Source organism: Dromaius novaehollandiae, chromosome 1, assembly GCF_036370855.1.
Source record: "Dromaius novaehollandiae isolate bDroNov1 chromosome 1, bDroNov1.hap1, whole genome shotgun sequence".
Classification (NCBI taxonomy): Eukaryota; Metazoa; Chordata; class Aves; order Casuariiformes; family Dromaiidae; genus Dromaius; species Dromaius novaehollandiae.
In genome coordinates, this window is record NC_088098.1 from 179,998,013 (window position 1) to 180,018,056 (window position 20,044).

Sequence of the window (20,044 nt, forward strand, 5' to 3'; positions counted from 1 at the left end):
TGCAAGCAAATGGATACTGGACTCATCTAGATTAAGATCATCATCATCAATGGACTGGGACCTAATGAGTATGCAGCCAGAAATATAAAGAAAAGAAAGTTCACTGTCCTGGAATAAAAGACAAATAACAGGTCTATATATGGGAAAAAAAGTCTTGAGCACTCAGGTTCATCCACATAGAATGTTCAGGCTTTTTGAAAGCTTCATCATTTAACTTTTTTCCTAATGAGGCTCTTGGTTGTTTTACCCCCTTCTAGTTTTTGGCATGATCAGTTATTGTGGAGTTAGTTGAAACAATTTGTCTTGAATAGCTGCAAATTAAAATGGAAATAGATTGCTTATCCTAAATACTATAAATAAAGTAGTCAGAAAGGGTGCACAAAACAAAAAACAGAGCAGGGCTACAAATTACTGGAAATGTGAATGAAAAAATGAATGAATTTATATGAAAAAAAACTTTTTGTTGTCTGATCTCTGTTCACTATTTGTGGGCCAAATGTCCAGAAATTTATTTGTGAATGCACCAGAATATATTCAGGAATATGAAAAATATATTTAAAAACCTATCAAGATATTTTTGAAATGGAGAATGCAGGTGATCTCTTTTCTGTAGCTGTACCAGAACACCTGGATAGAAATAAAGACAACAGTCAAGCTGCAGGCCTCTTTATAAGGAGAAATCAAGAAATTTAAATATACAGCCATAAATACCTAAGTACACAAGCCACCTCAATGTTTTCATGGCTATCAAAACTCAAGATTTCGAGGCATCAGTTGAGTATAACCTGTTAAATCTGCTGGCATGAAAAAGAGATAAATCATTTGCATTGCATTTTGAAGCGTTCTATAGTTAAATACGCAGAAAATATGTTCAGGTTTAAGCAGTGAAATAAGAAAGTCTATATTAATTCAAGGACACAAGATACTGTAATATTTGCTTTTTGCAATGTGAAATACTGCCTGGTGTTGTACTCAAAAAGTTGAGTTGGTCTTAAAATCATCATCCTAGATTGTAACCGTCATCAATACAAAAAAGAATCCCTAGTTTCATAAAAGTGTCGCTCCTATCAAAAGCAAAACCAAAACCAAAACCATACAACTCCATATATGTCTCCTTAGATCTATTCTGTAATCAATGATGTAAAATAAGCATATCTGGAAAATGATTCATACTGTAGGTGGGCTGAGCCATCCTGTAAGCATACCTATCTCTCTCTACTGACTGCTGAAAATGCTGATGGTAACTCTTGTAGTTAGATAAAATGAATCTGGAGCTTCATTGCTGGATATTGTAATTTACACAGGTAAGTGGTCACTCTCCCTATGTAGTATATATGGGAAATGATTTTTTTCTAAATTCTGCTTCTAGTTCTGAATGCTTAATGTTTAAATGTCACTAAGCTCTTTCCAGATCTGCAATATAAAAACTGGATAGGGAATGCTGTAGTCTGTTTTCAAAAAATGATTAGCCGTTGAGAATATGCATTAAGCAAACCATCTAAGTATCTAAAGTTATATTTTTTATGGAATTCAGGAGATTAAATTTAGGGCAACGCTTCAATAAAACTGAAGGTAATATATTTAGGAGTCCTAGAGTACAGTGTCTTGTACAGCTGAAGCTGTGCCATATTGCATTCCCAAAAGCAAGTCTATTTTTTTCTGGAATATGTAATTGTGGCCACATATACTTTGCTAACTGTATCTGCACCAGCGAAACATCCCTGGCCTCCATACCAGTTGGTGAACAGTGGCTTGTAATGGGCACAGTGCTCAGAGTTAGCGTCTCACAGCAAACAAGTCACTAGATAGCACTTGACTCTCTCTGGGCGGTCTCTTCTGGGACATGTGATGATGCTTTAGTTCTCACACACTATTATTTCACATGCTCCCTTTTTGTCAACCTAAAGAGTCTGAAATAATTTGAGGGATACTGCAAACCAAAAGAGTTGTGTTTTCACAGTATGAAATATGTGGATATTAATTGGCATAGGTGTGGCATGAGGACAAGGTGAATGCAGGTCCAAAGACTTATGGGACTGAGGTAGGGAATGGCAGAATGAAAGAAAGAACGAAGTTATAGTTTTCTCCGTATTGCCTTTTGGAATCGGCCATTGTAATTAATCTATTCATGCAATTATACACAGGCTTTATTTCAGAAGGATTCTATCTGGTTCAGTGCTTAAGAGATCTCAGGAATGAGCTAACAGATGGGATGCACACCATTAGGAGACACAGATTGAGGGAATAAGAAGCTAAGCTATTTGATAGTATAAACATTTTAGATAACAATAAGCTGCTTCATGTTACTGAGACATAGAAATTAGGTATGCTAGTACCAAAGTCTTCAAGTATGCTCAGATCATGCTTAAACCACTTAGAGTTTAAGTATGATATGAAACTTCAGAAATAGCATTTGAGTACCAGCATTCTTATTTTGCATAATAAATCTAATAGTTAAAAGTATTTACTCAGGATACAGGAGACCTGGATTATACACCCTTGTCAACCTGAGAGAATTTGAACACAAAACTTTCTTGTTTTGAGAAAGTGGAAAGTGTTTTGACCATTGCTTTAAGATATTCTGGGCAAAAATGTTCTCCACTGTTTTTCATGAATTTAAGAGAGAAGATACAATGTGAAATGCAAAAGTTAGTAGGCCAGACTGTGACGTGCTAATAGAGGGGCCTCCGGGATTCTATCACATTCTGAGATTAGTCGTGCTGAACTCGAGAGATCATCATTTGTCAGGTATAAGAATTTATGATGGATAAGAGGTTATAATAAAGCTAAAAGTATAGTAAAGCTAGAAATATAACAGAATTCATAAAATATATATATGTCAGAGCTCTATGATTAAGCCACAAATGCACAGTATGACAACCATGCTCACCCTTTCCTCGTTCCTATGGGGCCACCCCTCCTCTATAGTTTTCCTTGGATTGTTCTCCCCATGCATGAGCTGCACCGGTATGATTCCTGTTCTCCCTGGCAGTCAGCATCAGGGGCATCCTCACTGGTGGGTGGGTTGTCAGGTCCACAGGCCAGACGATGGTGAGTCCAAGTCCACACAAAGGGATGTTGTAACCAATCAAACACTCCCAGAGCAAGGTTACACAAAAGCTGTATGGCCTCAGTCAATAACAGCGTGCATATCAACAGGTTGTTCCGTGGGTAATTCCACAGCGCTGAGATGTCTATGGTGTGGGTCTGCGGTGCCACTTCCCCTTTGTCTGGACTTGTCAATCATGGGTTCATTAGAGGATGTGCCCCCAGGCTGCAGCAAGCCCACAGTGTGGTGGCACCGGCCATGATGCACCTGAGGAGCACCCCAGAGCAAACCCCTCTTCTATGGGCTACGCCATCCGGAGTCCCATGCATCCCTGTGAGGCACCTATCACAGCCTCAATGTGTAAGTTAGTAATCTGACTCTGTAGCTCAGTAGATAGGGCATTCAGTGGGAAAACAGATTAACATGAATTCGTTTCCATTATTTATTTCTGTGTATGAACCAGGATTTGTCTACAATCCTGAGAGCAATTTCATGTTGTGAATCCATATAGACAAAGGAAACTCATTACATCATTGATAAAAGGGGAAAAAATATTGCAAGCAAGCCCTGTTTTCACTTTTTCTTGTACCTGCGCAAGACCTCTCTGTACTCAGTGTACTGTGGCAAGTCTTGAGGTAGGAGTCTCATTATTCCCCATGTAATGCATCAGAAAAAAGTAACTGGACTCCATTTTGCTGAATTTATGCCTCAGTTTAGTATTCCAAGTGAAATAGGAGCCCGTACTCCTTCTGTCTTTCCCTTCCTGATTGAAGTGTATAAATTTAAAAGAGAACCAGGTTTCACTCTGGAATCCTTTAAAGGCTTTAAATTCTCCTTTTCATGGATACTAAAGGACTGGAAATTCTCTAGGAGTGTCCTTGCCATAAGGCAAAAAGTTAAGTGAATAGGCTAGGAAGACAGAATCTCATCTTCAGTATCTAGTTCAAGGTTGTGAATTTCACAGAGTTGGGAACTGAAATTATAATAGCATAAATTAAATTTTAATATCTTCTCCAAAGCCTAAATCTTATTGTCTTTTCATGAGAAGAGTTAGAACGTTGAATTCTAAGATGGTTTTGCTTAATGTTCTATGTAGAATCAAACAAAGATACTTGTATTCCTAATTCCTACTTAATGATTTAAATCCCAGTGAAATACTGGATCCCGATTCAAGATACATTTCCAGATTTTAACCTAGAATATTGATCTATCTTCAGGAAATCAATTCAGGATATCTTGATTAGAGACTGAGATATCAAAACTCAGGAGCAACACAGAGAGTCAGACTCAGGCTTTCAGAGAAATTTGAAAAATGACACAAACTTTTTCCATATTTTTTATATCTATCGAATGACTGTTTATCTTTTTGTTCTATGTTCTATGAATTTTTGACAGAGACCATACCTATACATGCATGAATATTCATGAATTAATTCACATTCTAGACTGTGCTTGAAAAGTTCATAAAGGTATCACCTGCCATAGTATTTTATCTACATGATCAAAATATCTAACCACTGTGTTAAAAAAAAAATAATCAAATGAGGAAATTTCTTTTTGTGATTAGAAAAAAACAAAATAAAATAAAACCAATTTCTTCAAGGGATTTTGAGCTTTCTTTTGAAATACAAAAATCATTGAAATAACAATTTTGATCATGAAGATACTGTTTTAGAAGAACTGCTCTAAAGTTTTGACACATACTTCAAAATGTTAGGTTATGTTAGAAAAAGCTCACCTGCACACAAACAGAAGAGCTGTGGCAGCCTCACCTCTATCAGGCTACCAGGTTCAGCATCCCCCTAACATAAAACATTTATTCAAAGACAGGAGCTAACTTTGAATTTTTGATGAAAACAACTTACTGAAAAAAGCTTCTATAAAGCTTCTTCTCAGAGGCAAAATATTTGTGTGTGTATATATATATATATATACACACACACACACACACCCCAAACAAAAATAATCTCTCCATGTCTCTTGTCATACAAGGAAACGAACATGAACAACAAATTATATGGAATCTAGGAAATAACACACTTCCTCCTTTGCTTCTATTCTTGTTGCTCTGCCTTCCTGATTTTTTATGTCTTTTTCAGTTCACAGCTCTGTCATATCAGTCTCAGAAATGTACACTGGCATTTATAAAGGACTGAATTGGTAATTTGATCCATAAAAGCATCATGACAGGCACAGCAGAAGAAAATCAGTGGACGTGTCCATCTTAAACTTTTTAAAGATTATCAAGGAAAGATCCAACAATGACAGTGAACAAAAGCTTCTTGATGTGTGTCTCTGCAGAGGTATGTGTAATCATAATCGCCAGGCTGCTTCATTAAGACACTTAAAATTAGGATTTTTTTCATTACCTGTTGGAAATTTGTCTGACTTAAAATACATTTGAAACCACATTACACTGATTATTGAAAGAGAAGCAAATTCAGATCAAGACTTTTAGGATAAAATACAGGTTTTTTGCTTGCTTGGAGTAAATACTAGTCACAAAGATGTCTGTTGCTGCAGTCAGAATGAGGATCATCAAAAAGATATTTATATATCAGTATCTATGTATTACATTTTTTTTTTAAATTTGTTTGCAATTTGCTCTCATCAGATACAATCCTGTACAATGGATAAGCCAGCAGACTTTTAGGTGTCCATCTCACCTTAGACACCTGCAGTGGCAATCTGAACTAGTCATTCTATGCTCCTTTTCTCATTAAATAAGAGGTGATTCACTAAAGGCACAATTCATCTGATTCAGTGGCTTGTTTTGCTTGATTAACTTTGTTAAGAAGTGTATTGTAAATTTTCCAGGTTCCAACTTCCTATTTCCTGCTTAGACCAATTCACAATACAGGTGAAAGTTTTCCAGGATTCCGTGTTGCTACCTGGCTATGCTCTGACCCATTTAAATTAGAGTTTCAATTTGTGATGTAGATGTGATTTAATAGTATTTTAACTTTGTCCCTGTAATTAATTAAGTAGTGTAAGGGAGTAATGAAGTGCCAAGTTGACCTGTTTCTGAAATGCTTTTACTAAGCAAAGCTGCCACACCATTCTGAAATAAATGATTGAATTAAGCTATTTCCATAAATATAGTTAGTTTAAAATTCATAATGTGTATGCTCACCCAGCTACATATTCATACATACGCACTTTTTACACATGTTGTTCCAAGAAGCAACTTTGCTAGTAAACTGGCAAAATCACTTATGTCATTCCATTTATTTTACCTTTTTAAGTTCTGATTTTCATTTGGAAAGGCATGTTTTCTCTTATTCATTCTGTACTCTATTTTTCAACACAGTAAATAAAATGGTTAAAAATAATATTTTTACTACTTTTTTTTTTTTTTTTTGCTTTTCAGGGTACTGCGCTCATAGCATAAAAGTAATTAATAGAAAAAGAAAAGTGTATTAATCAGAAATATTATTATAGAATGTCTGTGCTCTACAAAAAGTCTTTCCTCTCCTATCTGGTTCTTTACACCTCTGATTACTCAAGTAGGTCATTTATTTCTTTCTCTTCTATTTGTACTTTACATAAGATCAAACAGGAGTGTAGCAGTTCAGCAATAGGCAAAGAGTACACAACAGATAAGCATAGCCTGTGATAATGCTAGAGGAAATAAAACAACCAGCTAAAAAAAATACAAGACCTACATTCTGATTTATTGTTTCATCACAACAACATTCTCCCTGGTTTTCAGGTCTTTATATCATGCTTGAGGATTGTAAAAGTTTAGGGTAATTTAGAGATATGCATAAAGTCATCAAGTATGCCAATGCATTACTTCATTTTAATACCTTCATTACAGTGGCTCACAGTGAGGAGTCAAAGTATTTAAAAATAATATAGCTTTTGCTAAAAACTTGGTCTCATTTTTATTTTATATATATATATGCATATATATATATATATATATATAAAGACCTTCAATGTTGTTTGCTTTTAGATTTTTTTCCAAATACCCATCAGTTATCTGAATGCTCTTGATGGAAATAAGGACTTAAAATGGAAAAGACTGACTGTATTTCTCCCTTTTTTTTAACGCTATAAAGTGTGATGGAGAATGATATACAAAAATATTAAATATTCAATGCTCATTATTCACAATACATTGTAAATTAAAATCCATAAATCTTTTGCACACAGCTGTTATAAGTATTTAAAAATACAGACCTGAAATGAAATGTGTGTCAGCTTAATGACTGGTCTGAAGCAGAATGATCTTAAAAACACTCTCTGTGATTTTCATCCTGACAGTTTACCATGATTTATACTGAATATGTTAGGTCTTATTTCCATGAATCTGAACACAGATAAATAGTATGTCCTTGTGCTCTCCTTCAACAAATGGAACATTGTTGAACCCAAAAAACTTCAAAACAATCATAAAATGAATCTCCATTAACAGATCATGCTTCAATATTTGTATTCAATTCTTGTTCCTGTCTGTCAAATCTGGTTCCTAGATCTCTTAATTTAGCCACTGTTTTACTGAAAAAGGCCTTACTTCATAAAGCCTTCCCTATTCTTCGAAAAGTCTAGATACATATTTACCATAAATGATGTGTCTAATTGCCACTGACTTTGTTGGAATCTAAATATGTTCTTATATTTAAGCTGTTGGTTAAGTACTTCCGTGAATCAAGAACAATTACATCATTTGTTGAACTAAGGCCCTTAAATAATATGACGATCCCTTGCAAAACAGCGTCTTGGTTTGTACTGTTATTCTTATTCATTCTACTGCTCTTTGAATCATTACTGCTATTACCAGACAGATCAATGAAAGAATGAATATTTCAATAGCCAATGTGTTATTTTTCTGTACAAGATGCCCCTTTAGAATTCTACAGAGCTCACAATTATAATATTTAAAAGGATGTCTTAATATGTCTGTTGGCTCTTAAGCATTGAAGTCCAGGAACCAGTCTGCTTCCTTACACTTCTGGATAGACAAAAAGCAATTTATTCACCCAGTATATAACTACAGACAGAGGTAGCACTGGTGAGGAGCATACAGAATTATTGTTCTGGAACGCATTCTTCCTTCTGTCAAACAGAAGGTGTGGAGTACAGCTGGCCAACACTCAGTAGTTTGTTTTCATTAGAAATTTCTGTATTAGCAGATATATTTATTTCCAAATACAATACTGACATTCCCTATACCTTGTGTTTTTTTTCCAGGATGGCAACAGAGGGGGGAAAAAAAAAGATCTAGTGAGAAGCTATATGCTGAAATCTTCTCATCTTGAAATTGAAAGTATTTGTCAACACAAGGGTTGAGAAGCTATACCATCAATTATTATAGCCAGATTGCATCTTGGTCTGCATACACACACACACACACACACACACACACACACACACACACAAATTCTTTTTTATTAAACTTCTGAATTGTTAGCACTGCTAGCTATTCTGAAAGAAATGGCAGAACAAATGTGCTGAGAATAAAGTCTAGGTCACATCTTACTCTACGCTAAGCTATATAGAATTGGCTCACATCTCCAGTGTGCTTCACACTATAATGATTGTGCTTTTCCTGAACACACTGTTTTTAGGTGTTTTTTCCCTCCTACCTCTCTGCTAGGCCAGGTGTCTGTATCTTCTCCTGCCATAGTGATTTATGCCTTCATCATGTCCAGGTCAAAGTATTGCATGTGAATGTAACACCTCATAGCACACTTCAGCCACCGCAAATGCCAACATTCGCATTTGAGTACTCTTCCACACAGCCTAGAGGTTCACTGTTTATTGGATGAAATGAAAGTCCTCATCTTAATCTACATATTTATGAAATAATTTCTCTATCTTACATTCTTATTACATCCCCACCTGCCTCCTAATTCAAAGTGTAGTAAGACAGTTACATTCTGAATGCAAACATTAAATACAGAATGCTTTTGTTCAAAGTCAGAACTAAAAATACATATTAAAAAAAGAATGTTTGGTTTAGTTGAGATATTTGTTCTTTTTTTCTTTTCCTTCTCCTTTTAAATGTAAAATTAACAAACTTCATATTTGGTCTAATATGATTTTTTTTAATCTAAAACCAAATCTCTTCCTTAATATTCAGACATTTTAATTGTTTTAAATATGTCAACTTCAAAATGCAAATAAAACCTAAAAAGAAAAAGCTTTTCTCGTAAAGATTTTTTTATTTCTTGTTTGTTTGATATTTCTCCTGTTCACCTTAAGTGAATAAATATTTTGGTACCTCTTTGAGGACATTTTTCCATTAGTTTTATTATGGGATAAATCATATCAGATGAAACACTTCTTTCATTTATCATTTATTTCTGTAAAACAAATTAAAAATGATAGGAGAGAAAAAAAAGTAATTTAAATTTATACATTTACATTAAAACCACATGGAAATAATTTAAATTCATATATAGTATGTTGCTTTATCAATGTCTCATATATCTCTCTTCCCCCTCACACAGCAAAATCCCTGGAGTTTAAATTTCTCATCAACTCAGTTCCACAGTGTTAATGTTTCATTAATGTTCATCCTTTATCATGAGTCTAACTGACATAGTAACGCTGTGAATTTCAAGGAGCTTACGTGTCTGTTTTTGCCAGCTGGGAGAGCACTTTACCACAATTCTGTGTATATTCAAATACTGTTATACGTGTCATTTATTTTCTCAAAGTATTATGGTACGTCACTGATTCAAGCCAGCTCCATCAAGTACAATATCCTGGTATTTCAAAAGAACCCCCCAAGTCCCAAAATGCATCTGGCCAATCCTGCATTGCCGTACAACAGGGAAAAATCTTTCCAGAACAATGCAGAGGCTAATCTATGTCCCAAAGTTTCAAATGTGATTGCTCTTATTTTGGTATGTATGACTGCTCATTACTAGTCATAGAACTGGCTAGGCTGTTTTTCAAACCCTGTTACCATTTTTCAGTGTGTGTCTTTTTTAATGGTGAACACATTATATGCTCTGTAAAATCTTTCCCATTTCTGCCTTCAGAATATACATATCATTGATTTATTTTGCGATGTTTTGCTGCCTTTTTTCCTAAATCCATTTTGTTTTTTGTTCATGAGAAATTGCTTTTATTTATGGTTTGGATCATTACAGTATTGAAGTACTACTTGTAAAATAAGTGTTTTCAAAACACCAGCATAAAAATAAAGTCTAATTATCTTAGAAATTGCTAACATAACTCTCATATTATTACATTTTTTCAGTCCAAAATAGATGGAGAAGATGCTCTTTCTTTTCACACTGTTGCTGAAAGGCTGTATAGTAACTTTTCATCATGTGTCAGTGTATGTTTGTGCATTTGTAGAAGTCTACAAGAAGAGGTTGATGTGGATTTTTCATGCATATTCACTGATTTTGAGTTGTGTAATTATGAAGCTTTTATCATTAAATAAAGCAGTAGTTCAGTTCAATTTTAGCATTTAGCATCTCCAGTGAACACATATGGAAGTCAGTTTTACAAGCTATGGTGCCTGTCTTTATCAGCAGCGACCTGGTCAAAGTGCATGCACTGGACACGTAAGAACACGCCAGAAACAGTACGCATTTTTATACCTGCACCATTCTGCTCCTACATATATATTTGAAAGTTAATTCAGACAGACATCTCGTTTTGTTTGTTTGAGGATTATAATTTAACAATGAAGGCTAAGAACTGGCAAAGGCCTGTTGGGAAGAACTGTATTTTTAAGTCTTTGGTAAATCTAGTCCTCAGTTCCAATTTGTAGATACTATGACCATCAATCCAACCAAAAATAACTGATGAAAAGCAAGCAGTGAAAGTGAATAGTGACTAGCCAAATATAGAAAGTCCCTTAGGAATAGTAATATGCAACAATTATTACCTGAAAAATCTAACATTATACTTTGCGGTCTATAGAAAACCTATAAAGGTTATTGTGTATTCATGCACCCAATACCACAATCCATCAAACAGTTAATGGCTTTCCTGGTATGCTTTGGTCTACTGAATATGCTGCAACTACAATGCTTACATGAACGCGACTTTCAAAAAAAAAAAAAAAAAAAAAGCTTACCCGAGCAAGAGGATTATTTTTAAACAGGGGTTTTATTTTTTATTTCCAAAAGCTATAGCTTCAAAGAAGTCTAGAATGCTTTTTTCTTCTCCTCCAAATAAATTTCAAGCAACCCAGCAGGTGATGCATAAAGCCCATTGATGAGACAGAAATCACTGAAATGCAAATTCTGAGTCCATTAAAATATCACAGATAAAAGGAATAAGTCTTATTTTAGGGTTGCTCCAAGAATTGTTTGCAGAGCATTTACTGCTTCTCTAGTTTAATGGCATCTGCTATAATTGTATATTTTCTTACCAAGGTCAGCAAATAAGGATTTAAAGAATATGTACAATAAGACCGTATCATTAAGCCAAAACTACGTTTAGGTATATTCTTGCTTGATCTGGCTAAGATTGTGTAGTTAGGTTAAATGGAATTGTTGAGGAGACACTTCCCAAAAATCAGACAAGGGTCTAAGTCTTAATTTTAAAACTTTATGGTGATGTAATTTGAAAAGAATGGGTCCTCCTTACCCTATTACTTCACAGATTTTTTTTTCCTTTAATAATAATAACATATGGATTGGAGCTATTCCTCCTGCATTCTTTTGAATATTACTGTATTTAGTACATCATTGTTATATTTGACAGGATAATACACGGAAAAATGAGCACTGAGTACTCAGTGAAATCCAGAAACACAGAATATCTCAGATCCAGCCTCAATTTTATTTAAGGATTAATTTAAGGACTTTCTTTGTAGTTCATGAAAAAGAAGAAAAAAAGGATCCTTTATGACATAATTCGTGTAAATAAGAAAAAAAAAGATAAGAATAAGGCACATAATTTTTAAAGCCAAAAAAGATATAAATTCTTTCCTTATTTGGAATGAAGACAATTATCTGAAGAGGGATATAAATGTTTTATATGCATTCCTATGTGATACTGTTATCAAACACATTAAATTTCTATTCTCTGTTCTCATTTTGCAAGTTAAACATACAATAGCCTACTGCCATTTTTTTCTTCTTATTAGTATTGTTTTTGTTTCTGAAATATTAGGCCTGAAAGATTACATTAACGGTTTCAAAATGGCTGCCAGTTTTCCATCGATGTAAGATTTTTCTTTTGTTTTTTCTTTTTTTGTGGTCTCAGAAACATTTCTTGCACATACAAGACTGAATCTATACACTTTTTTGTTGTTGTTCCTTCCCAGTCTAGATGTTGCATTTGCATTTAATTGTGTACTCCATCAGTGTACATGTCAGGCAGAATTGCATTCCTTCCACATATTTCCAGTGAAGAATATGCTCTCATTTTGCTTCCCAATAACCAATGAAGAAAACAAAGAAACCATATAGGCCTATGGTTCTAGCTTACATAGCTGTGGAAAATATCCTGTCTTCTGTGAAGAACAAGAATTCCAGTTGTGGAGTTTTATCCTTCTTTTACCAAAACAGTTCACTGGTGAAAATATTCACTGAGAGTGTGTAGACCTGGGTTCAATTTATTCCTCTTTCTGAGGAGATTCAAGCCTAGGTGTAACTGAAAAGCCAGTCCAGGTGGTGAGGGTATCCTTACTCTGACTCTTTTAAAGTGTGCTGTTTCTCCAGAAGTCTTTTGTTTTGGGACAGACAGAGAATATGACTATCTTTAATGGTTAAAGCATTCCAGAGAAAGAGAGGAAATCTTTGGCATACTAAGAATTTCATTTTTGGTATCCCGTCAGCTTACTCTTTTTTTTTTTTGTATCTCCTTGTTTCAAATAATTTTTACTTATTTGATAAATAGTAGAAAAGATTCAACACAGGAAGAGACATTAGATAGTATTATATTTTATATAATTGCAATGACTTTTCATTACCCATGAACTGTTTTGCTCCAGAATAGCTTATAGGTCAGAATAAGCCTTTCCCTCAGTGTATATACCAATTTGGTTCTCACCATTCCATCTGGTATCTAGAGAGTGATATCTGCATGAATATTCTTGCTTGTCATATTTGGAAGATGTCCAACAGATTCAAAGATTATCAGGGTGCAAAATTAACATGAATGTATAAGCCTGTTTTCCTTTGGAAATGAGGCTAAAAAATGGAAATTCTCTCTTTTGGAAAGGGCATTGGTATAGTTACAGTCTTGCAGTCCCCATTACAGTCTTTATTGGAAAATGTAGGTCGAGAAGTTTTTTGATGGCTGGCTTTGGGACCTTAGCATTTTTCTAACACAGAAGTTTTGCCTTTTTTTTTTTTTTTCACTGAACCTTCCTTATATATTGCACGTACATAGACATGTTTTAGAAACACCTTTTCCTAGACATTTAGTTGTTGTTTATGCACTTGCATATGTGTGGGGTAGGGCCTAACAAGCAGTGGGGAGCAGCTTATCCCTTGCTTGTTTTACGTGGCCTGAGCAGGAGCTGGAAAGCAGACCTCTCTGTGCTTGCCTTGGCCTGAGCTGGCCTAAGCATCTCGTAACAATTCCCTAGTGGTCAAGTGACCATGACCTGACCTGCTGTAGCTGCCAGCCTGGGAATAGCATGTCTGGTGAAGGTCTGACACCCCAAAGGAGTCTCTGGCTAATGAACAATAGCCCTTTGCGTCAGCTCAGGCTGGGGGAGGCCACCGCACAACTTTTAAACCTTAGCTGGGATCACACGAGAAGGAAGCAGACTGTGATAAGAAAATATATATAAATAACAAGCAGTAAACCACACACTGAAGAGGAAGGCATTTTTACTGCAGACATCATAGTCTTCCTGGTGAAGATCTCAGAAAGATGACAGTTTCTTGGAATCCTCCCCAGTTCCTCTCAAGAAAGATTGAAATTGTCAAAAGACTCAAAGGAATATTGGAAGGGTGACTATAACACCAGAGAAAATTATTAGATACTAAGAAGGCCTTTCTGAATAACAATTTTAATCATATTGTTCATGACCCTCTTTTGTATTACTTAGATAATTTGAACTATTAGACTGCTAGAGTGTTAACTGGACCAACAATAAATGCATGCTTTCATGTTTATGATGCGTTCCCTTTTGTCAATAACAAGATTTTGAGTGTAACATGGCTAAGCACTGTGGTATTACAGGGACTGTCTCTCTTGATATTAATAGGACTCTTTTATTTGCAATTAAAAGATGTGCCCATGATCAGGACAAACATCTTTAAAATACTAGCCTAATAATTTCATATTTTATGAAATAATTTAGAATCTAGATGTAACATATTACATTAGAACCTGATAAACATTTATATTAAATATATCTGTATATATGATTGTTATTGTTGATTTCTGTATATTCGCTTTTACATCTGTTCAAATCAGGACTGTTGCTAGTGAAGTAAATGTAATGGGAGAGTAACTAGACCAGATCACATAAGTCATTGAAACATTATTTTAAAAATACATTTTTTTTGTTTTTAGATCCTTTTTCACTTATAGTTAGAGTTATACAGAACATTATTAACTCACATGAATATTAGCTCACATTTTAAAGCTAGTTTGCTCTAGAAGATAGAAGCGCAGTGGAGTGTTCGCCCCTACTAGAATACCCTACACATTAATCTCTCCCATTAGTAACTATGACTCCCTTGTTTAGTGATGCATTTGCAGATTCATTAAAAGGTAAATACAGAGCCTTTAGCTTAAATCAGTGATGCTGCTCTGGAGACAGAAGATGTGGGTTTGAATTCCTTCAGATTGATAAGGGTGGAGAGACTAAGGATCTCGCTTCCTGGGGATGCTTCGGCTGTTAAATTCTTCCAAAGCACTCATCTCTGCACATACAGCATATAGGGAGAACACTGTCTAGCTTGGTTTGGGATCCTGCTTTTGGAGCAGAAGGCTAAGGATTAAGTGCTTAAGATATACAACAATTATTTCTTGTGAGATGTTTTCTTTAGCTTTCATGCATGCACAGGATAACTTTTTTAATTGGATCAGCAATCAAATAAGTGCTAATAGAAAACACTGTAAAACTTCTAAATTCTGACACACTGATGAATTTGATATGACAGCAAACCATTATCTCAAAATGTATATTTAACTGCTGTTTAAATACATATTTGTCCGAATGTTAAATTAAAAAAGGTTATTATTACTAGAGCAAACAACATTTTCCTGTTCTTATTCTTCATAAAACTATAGACAGCTGAGATTCTCAGGATGCCACTTTTTTATCTGTTTGTAGATGCTTCTCCCACAGATAAAAGCATTAATTAAAATGTAATATGCTAGAACAATTTTTAAAATGTTTTATTCCCTCAGTTCCTCCCTAAGCAACTTCTGTAAACACTGAATTGTATTGTTGCTCTGGCTAGACTGAAATATTGTGGCTTTCACTGCTTACATGGCTTGCAGTATTAAGAAATTAATAGTTTTAGTGTTCTAAGGCAGAAACAGGATTCTGCATGCTCTTTCTAATTAGATGAACAGTCTTCCTTTAGGAATAGCAAAGCAATCCTGAAGCAGCCTACTTTCTTATCAGAAATTGATTATCTAGAGATGAGTCTTTTTTTCTGAGACTCCTTGGGCACAGCAATTACATGGAGGGCAATCTAATGATTTAGAAATAGAGAAAAAAATCAAATGAATCAGATATATTACATTTCTGACTTCACACAGTAAAAGAAAATCAATTTAACTGCCAAAATAGAGCAAGTATGGATTCTTTTATACTCCATATATTGGTGAATTATTAAACTACCCTTTGTTCTTAACAAAAGGAATTATGAAACAAACAGTAGCAATTAAAGTGTCAATCTATGTGACTCATTGGATGACTTCAAAGTTAGTAGTCACATACTTATGTAAATGGAGTCATGCAAAAGAGACTTAATGAAAGAGTGGGGCAAATACTGAGAATTATTTTAAGGTATTTTATTATTTTAAAATAACTTTAATTTCATCATATGTCTCACTCCAATTTATATTGATCTTTACAAAGTGACTTTTTGTTTGTTTGTTTTGGTCATAATATCTGTTTGGAGAGAAGTATGTGCATGTCTCTATGTATATTCTAGAGTTTATTCCTCATTACTTATGAAAATGAACATTTATTTGCACATCGTCGTGTGAAAAATACATTTGCACAGAGTATTTCATCCACATTTGTGTGCTAGGGAAAGGAGAAGGGGAGGAAGGATCTTTAATAGAAGGTTCTTGATATACAACATAAAACTTAAAAAAAAAAGACTATACAGTAATTTATAGCGCTCTCCCAGCAGCATCTGAAGTATAGACTATTATGGATTTCAAATGGCTTTTTCTCAAACACCATATGTAGAATCAAGAGAAGATGAAAAAAAGCAACCAAAAAAACCCAAATCAAATCAAATCAAAACAAAACAAAAGAACAGAAAGAAAACTAAAATATTGTGTCTGGTAAGAACATACCCATCCCAGACGGGCAGGTGTGGAATTAGGAAGGCCAAGCCTTGGCTGAAGAAGAAACTGGTGAGGGATGTCTAGCACAACAAAAAAGGCTTTAGAAATATGTATCAGATGCAAAAAGTAGACAAAGAACAATATTAAACTTCTGCCAAATAAGGCTGATGAGCTAGTGACAAATGACACAGAAAATGTGAGGTATGCAATGTCTTCTTCACCAGAGTATTTGTTGGCAAATGTCAGACTTCCCAGGTCTGTAGGTTTGGAGGAAAGACCACCCAGATTAAAACACGGTCAAACTAGGGACTACTTACAGATTTACACAAGTCAAAGGGACCAGATGGGATGCATATAAATGTCCTGACTGAGCTGACAGATATCACTGTGAGGGACTTCTTTCCTGCTTGAAAAGCTGCGGTGGCTGGAGAAGGAAAAACATTACTCTCATCTTCAGGAAGGATCCAGGGAACCGTAGACCAGATCCTACAGCCTCACCGCAGTTGCTGAGGAGCAAGTCTTCATGGAAGCCATTTCCTGTCACAGGAAAACAAAAAGGTCATTGGAAATGGCCAGAGTGACATTATCAAGGGCAATTCATGCCTGCCCAACATGAATGCCTGCTATGATGAAATGACTGGCCTTCTGGACAAGGAGACTGGATGTTATTTACCTTGACAAGGAGACTGGATGTCATTTACCTTGACCTGTGCAAAGCCTTGAACCTCCCATAGTATCCTGACTGCCAAATTGGTGGGATACAGAAAGGACTGGTAGACCTTTGGAGCTGAAAGGGTTGTAGTCAATGGTACCAAGTATATTTGGCAGTTGATTATCAAGGGTCATTAGCGGAGTCAATAATATTTAACATCTTGATCAGAGACCTGGATGACGGTGTACGATAATAATTCTTAATGTTTGTGGTTGCCATCAAACCAAGGGGTAGGTAGCAGTTGATACACCGGAGGTATGGGCTGTGACTCAGAGGGACCTCATCAGACTAGAGGAATGGGCCAATAAGGACCTCCTGAAATTCAAGAGAGATGAATGGTAAGTCCTATGTCTGTGACAAAGTAACCCCAACCACAAGCTGGAGACTAACTGACTAGAAAGCAGATCTGTAGAAAAGGACCTTTAGCAAAACCTTTGTCATAGTCACTCATAATATCCTTATAGACAGATTGGTAAGATAAGGGAATGGATAGGCAATCTGGTGGGCAAGTTGAATGTGAGCTGGGGGAATGATGAAAGCTAAATGCATACTAGGTTGCATTAACAAAAACATAAGGTAGAGTAAAGTGCTTATTCCTTTTTACCTGGCACTTGCGAGATATCATCTGGAATACTGTGTCCAATTTTAGGCCCTGGAGATGGGAGAGAAATAAACGAACAGCAGTGAACACAGAAAAGCACAACTAAGATGATGAGAGGTGTTGCAACTACATAGAATAAATCTATTTACCAGCAAGGAATTGGAGATTGGTGTGATGGGAGAGTTTAAAATGACTGACAAATCAGGCCAGTTTCAAACTTTAAAACAACTCTTTACTCGCTTTTCTGGATTGGTATTCATTAACAATGCACATTGCCAGTGGTTAATTCTTAGTCATTATGACAACACATACAAAATGAATAGTCTTTCACAAATTTATCCTAAATTAGTTGTCAGTATCACATACCGTGGAATTGATGCCATTTCATTTAGCACTGATGGCTATGGTCCTTGATGGCGCTTAGCTGCCGAAGTCTAAGTGATCAGGCTTGAGAGCTTGTCAGTCACGGAAGCTGGAACTCTGTCTTCTCTCTTCTCCATCCTTCCTGTCTCATTGCTAATGTTTTATTATTCTGGTTTCATTTACTCTGCATTTCTGGATTATTCTGGCTCCATCAGACACCATTCCTGTCTGCACGGCAGTACTATTTTGGTTTTACCAAGCATCTAGGCTGCCTGCTTATTTTCATCTTGTAGGTATAACTTTTTTTCATGTTTTTTTTTACATCCATTTTGTGCAACTATAATACAAGTCTTCAGATGCCTCTTTGTGGTTATGCCTATTACTTATATATTAAGCCTTGCTGTGCTGCAATTAGTAGTATTACAGTGTTATAAAATGCTTCTAAACCGTCACAGGTAATGCTATTTTAGTGCACTTATGTCTCAGTGTGTTTATTGTTCAAGGCAAGCAAATATTAATTACACCTTGATTAGTGTGCATCTACTTCACAGGTACAACATTCCTCTGATTTGGATGCAGGGGATTGAAGCACACAAAGGGAGGGTTAGGGACCTGGATTTGTTCAGACTGGAGAAGAGAAGGGGAATTAAGTTGTCAGTCTTTTGCTACTAAAAAAAGTTGCTATAGAGGAGATAGAGTAAGACCCATCTCAGAGGTCCTTGGCAAACATACTAGTCACAAGCTGCAGTAAGAGAAATTCTCTCCGAACAAAAGGGGGGAAGTGCTTCATAATAAGAGTGGGTAAGCACTAGAACAGGCTGCCCAGAGAAGCTGTAAACTCTCCATCCTTGGAGATTTACAAAACTTCAGTGAACAAGGCCCTGAACAACCTGATCTAACTTTGAAGCTTAGCCCTGCTGTGAGCAAAATGTTGAACTGGATGACCTCCAGAGGTCCCTTCATACCTAAATTCTACATTTCTAATGCAAACATCTGTTGAATAGACTCCAGCTGTAGCTGGTGGAGTAAAAAGCCATATTAGTAACAATAAGTAAGGGCCCTTCAGAACACAGAATTCCTATCTTCAGCTACCTGCCATTTTGCAAATATCCATGTAATGCTTTCACAGCATTCTGCCAAAATCATGCCCTAGGAGAAATGAACTTGGAAAGCACATAGGACCTTATTTGGTTGTATAAAAATAGGTGTCTAGAGGCATTTGAAATATTCTATTAAAATCCAGGTGGCCTCCAACTGTCAATTCAGATGGATGCAGGTTTCCTTGTGTCCTGTGTCTAATTTATCAGACTCCACAGATACCAGATATCCTAGGGTATCTCAAATGGCACTAGACATCTCCGTGTAAACAGATGAAGGTATGAAATCTGAATTTAATTTATATTTATTACACATTTTATTAAAATTTGTCAAGATTATAATCTTTCTCATGAAACTAATATTGCAAGTTATGATTTCGTATTTCATTTGAATATTGTGTCTGGAATTCACTTCATCTAACTTCTGCTAGCTAAAAGTTAAGTGTTCAGGGTAAACCAGTTATCTAAGCTCTCTTTATGATCCATGAAAAGAAAAAGGCATTTCCAGAGGGCAGTTCATCTCCCTCTAAGATTGATGTCCTAAACATAAGTGAATTGCCCTATGGAAGAGACTATTTCTGTCCATGAACTATAAAGAAAATCCAGCTGACTGCTTGCACTGGATATCTTGTTTTTAGATGCCTGAAGACAAGGAAGATGGATCACCACACATCTTTCAACTGCCGACTTAACCTCTCTTTTAATCAGTTTGCCATTGGTAACATGGGCATACTTCGATTGACCTACCTATTACAAAAAATATTAGAAGGACTGATCTTTTCTTTTCTTGAGGTGATTTGAAACTTGCA

General features: G+C 35.6%; 1 long non-coding RNA gene across 1 annotated transcript in view; it reads left to right on the forward strand.

The window, feature by feature from the left end:
- The window catches only part of LOC112988494 (uncharacterized), a 59,598-nt gene extending 50,405 nt beyond the window's left edge, over positions 1-9,193 (forward strand). Inside the window, exons 3-4 of the long non-coding RNA XR_010387218.1 lie at positions 5,149-5,352; positions 8,246-9,193. This is a non-coding gene — a long non-coding RNA (uncharacterized LOC112988494). The remainder of the gene's footprint in view (positions 1-5,148; positions 5,353-8,245) is intronic.
- The last annotated feature ends 10,851 nt before the right edge of the window (positions 9,194-20,044 follow it).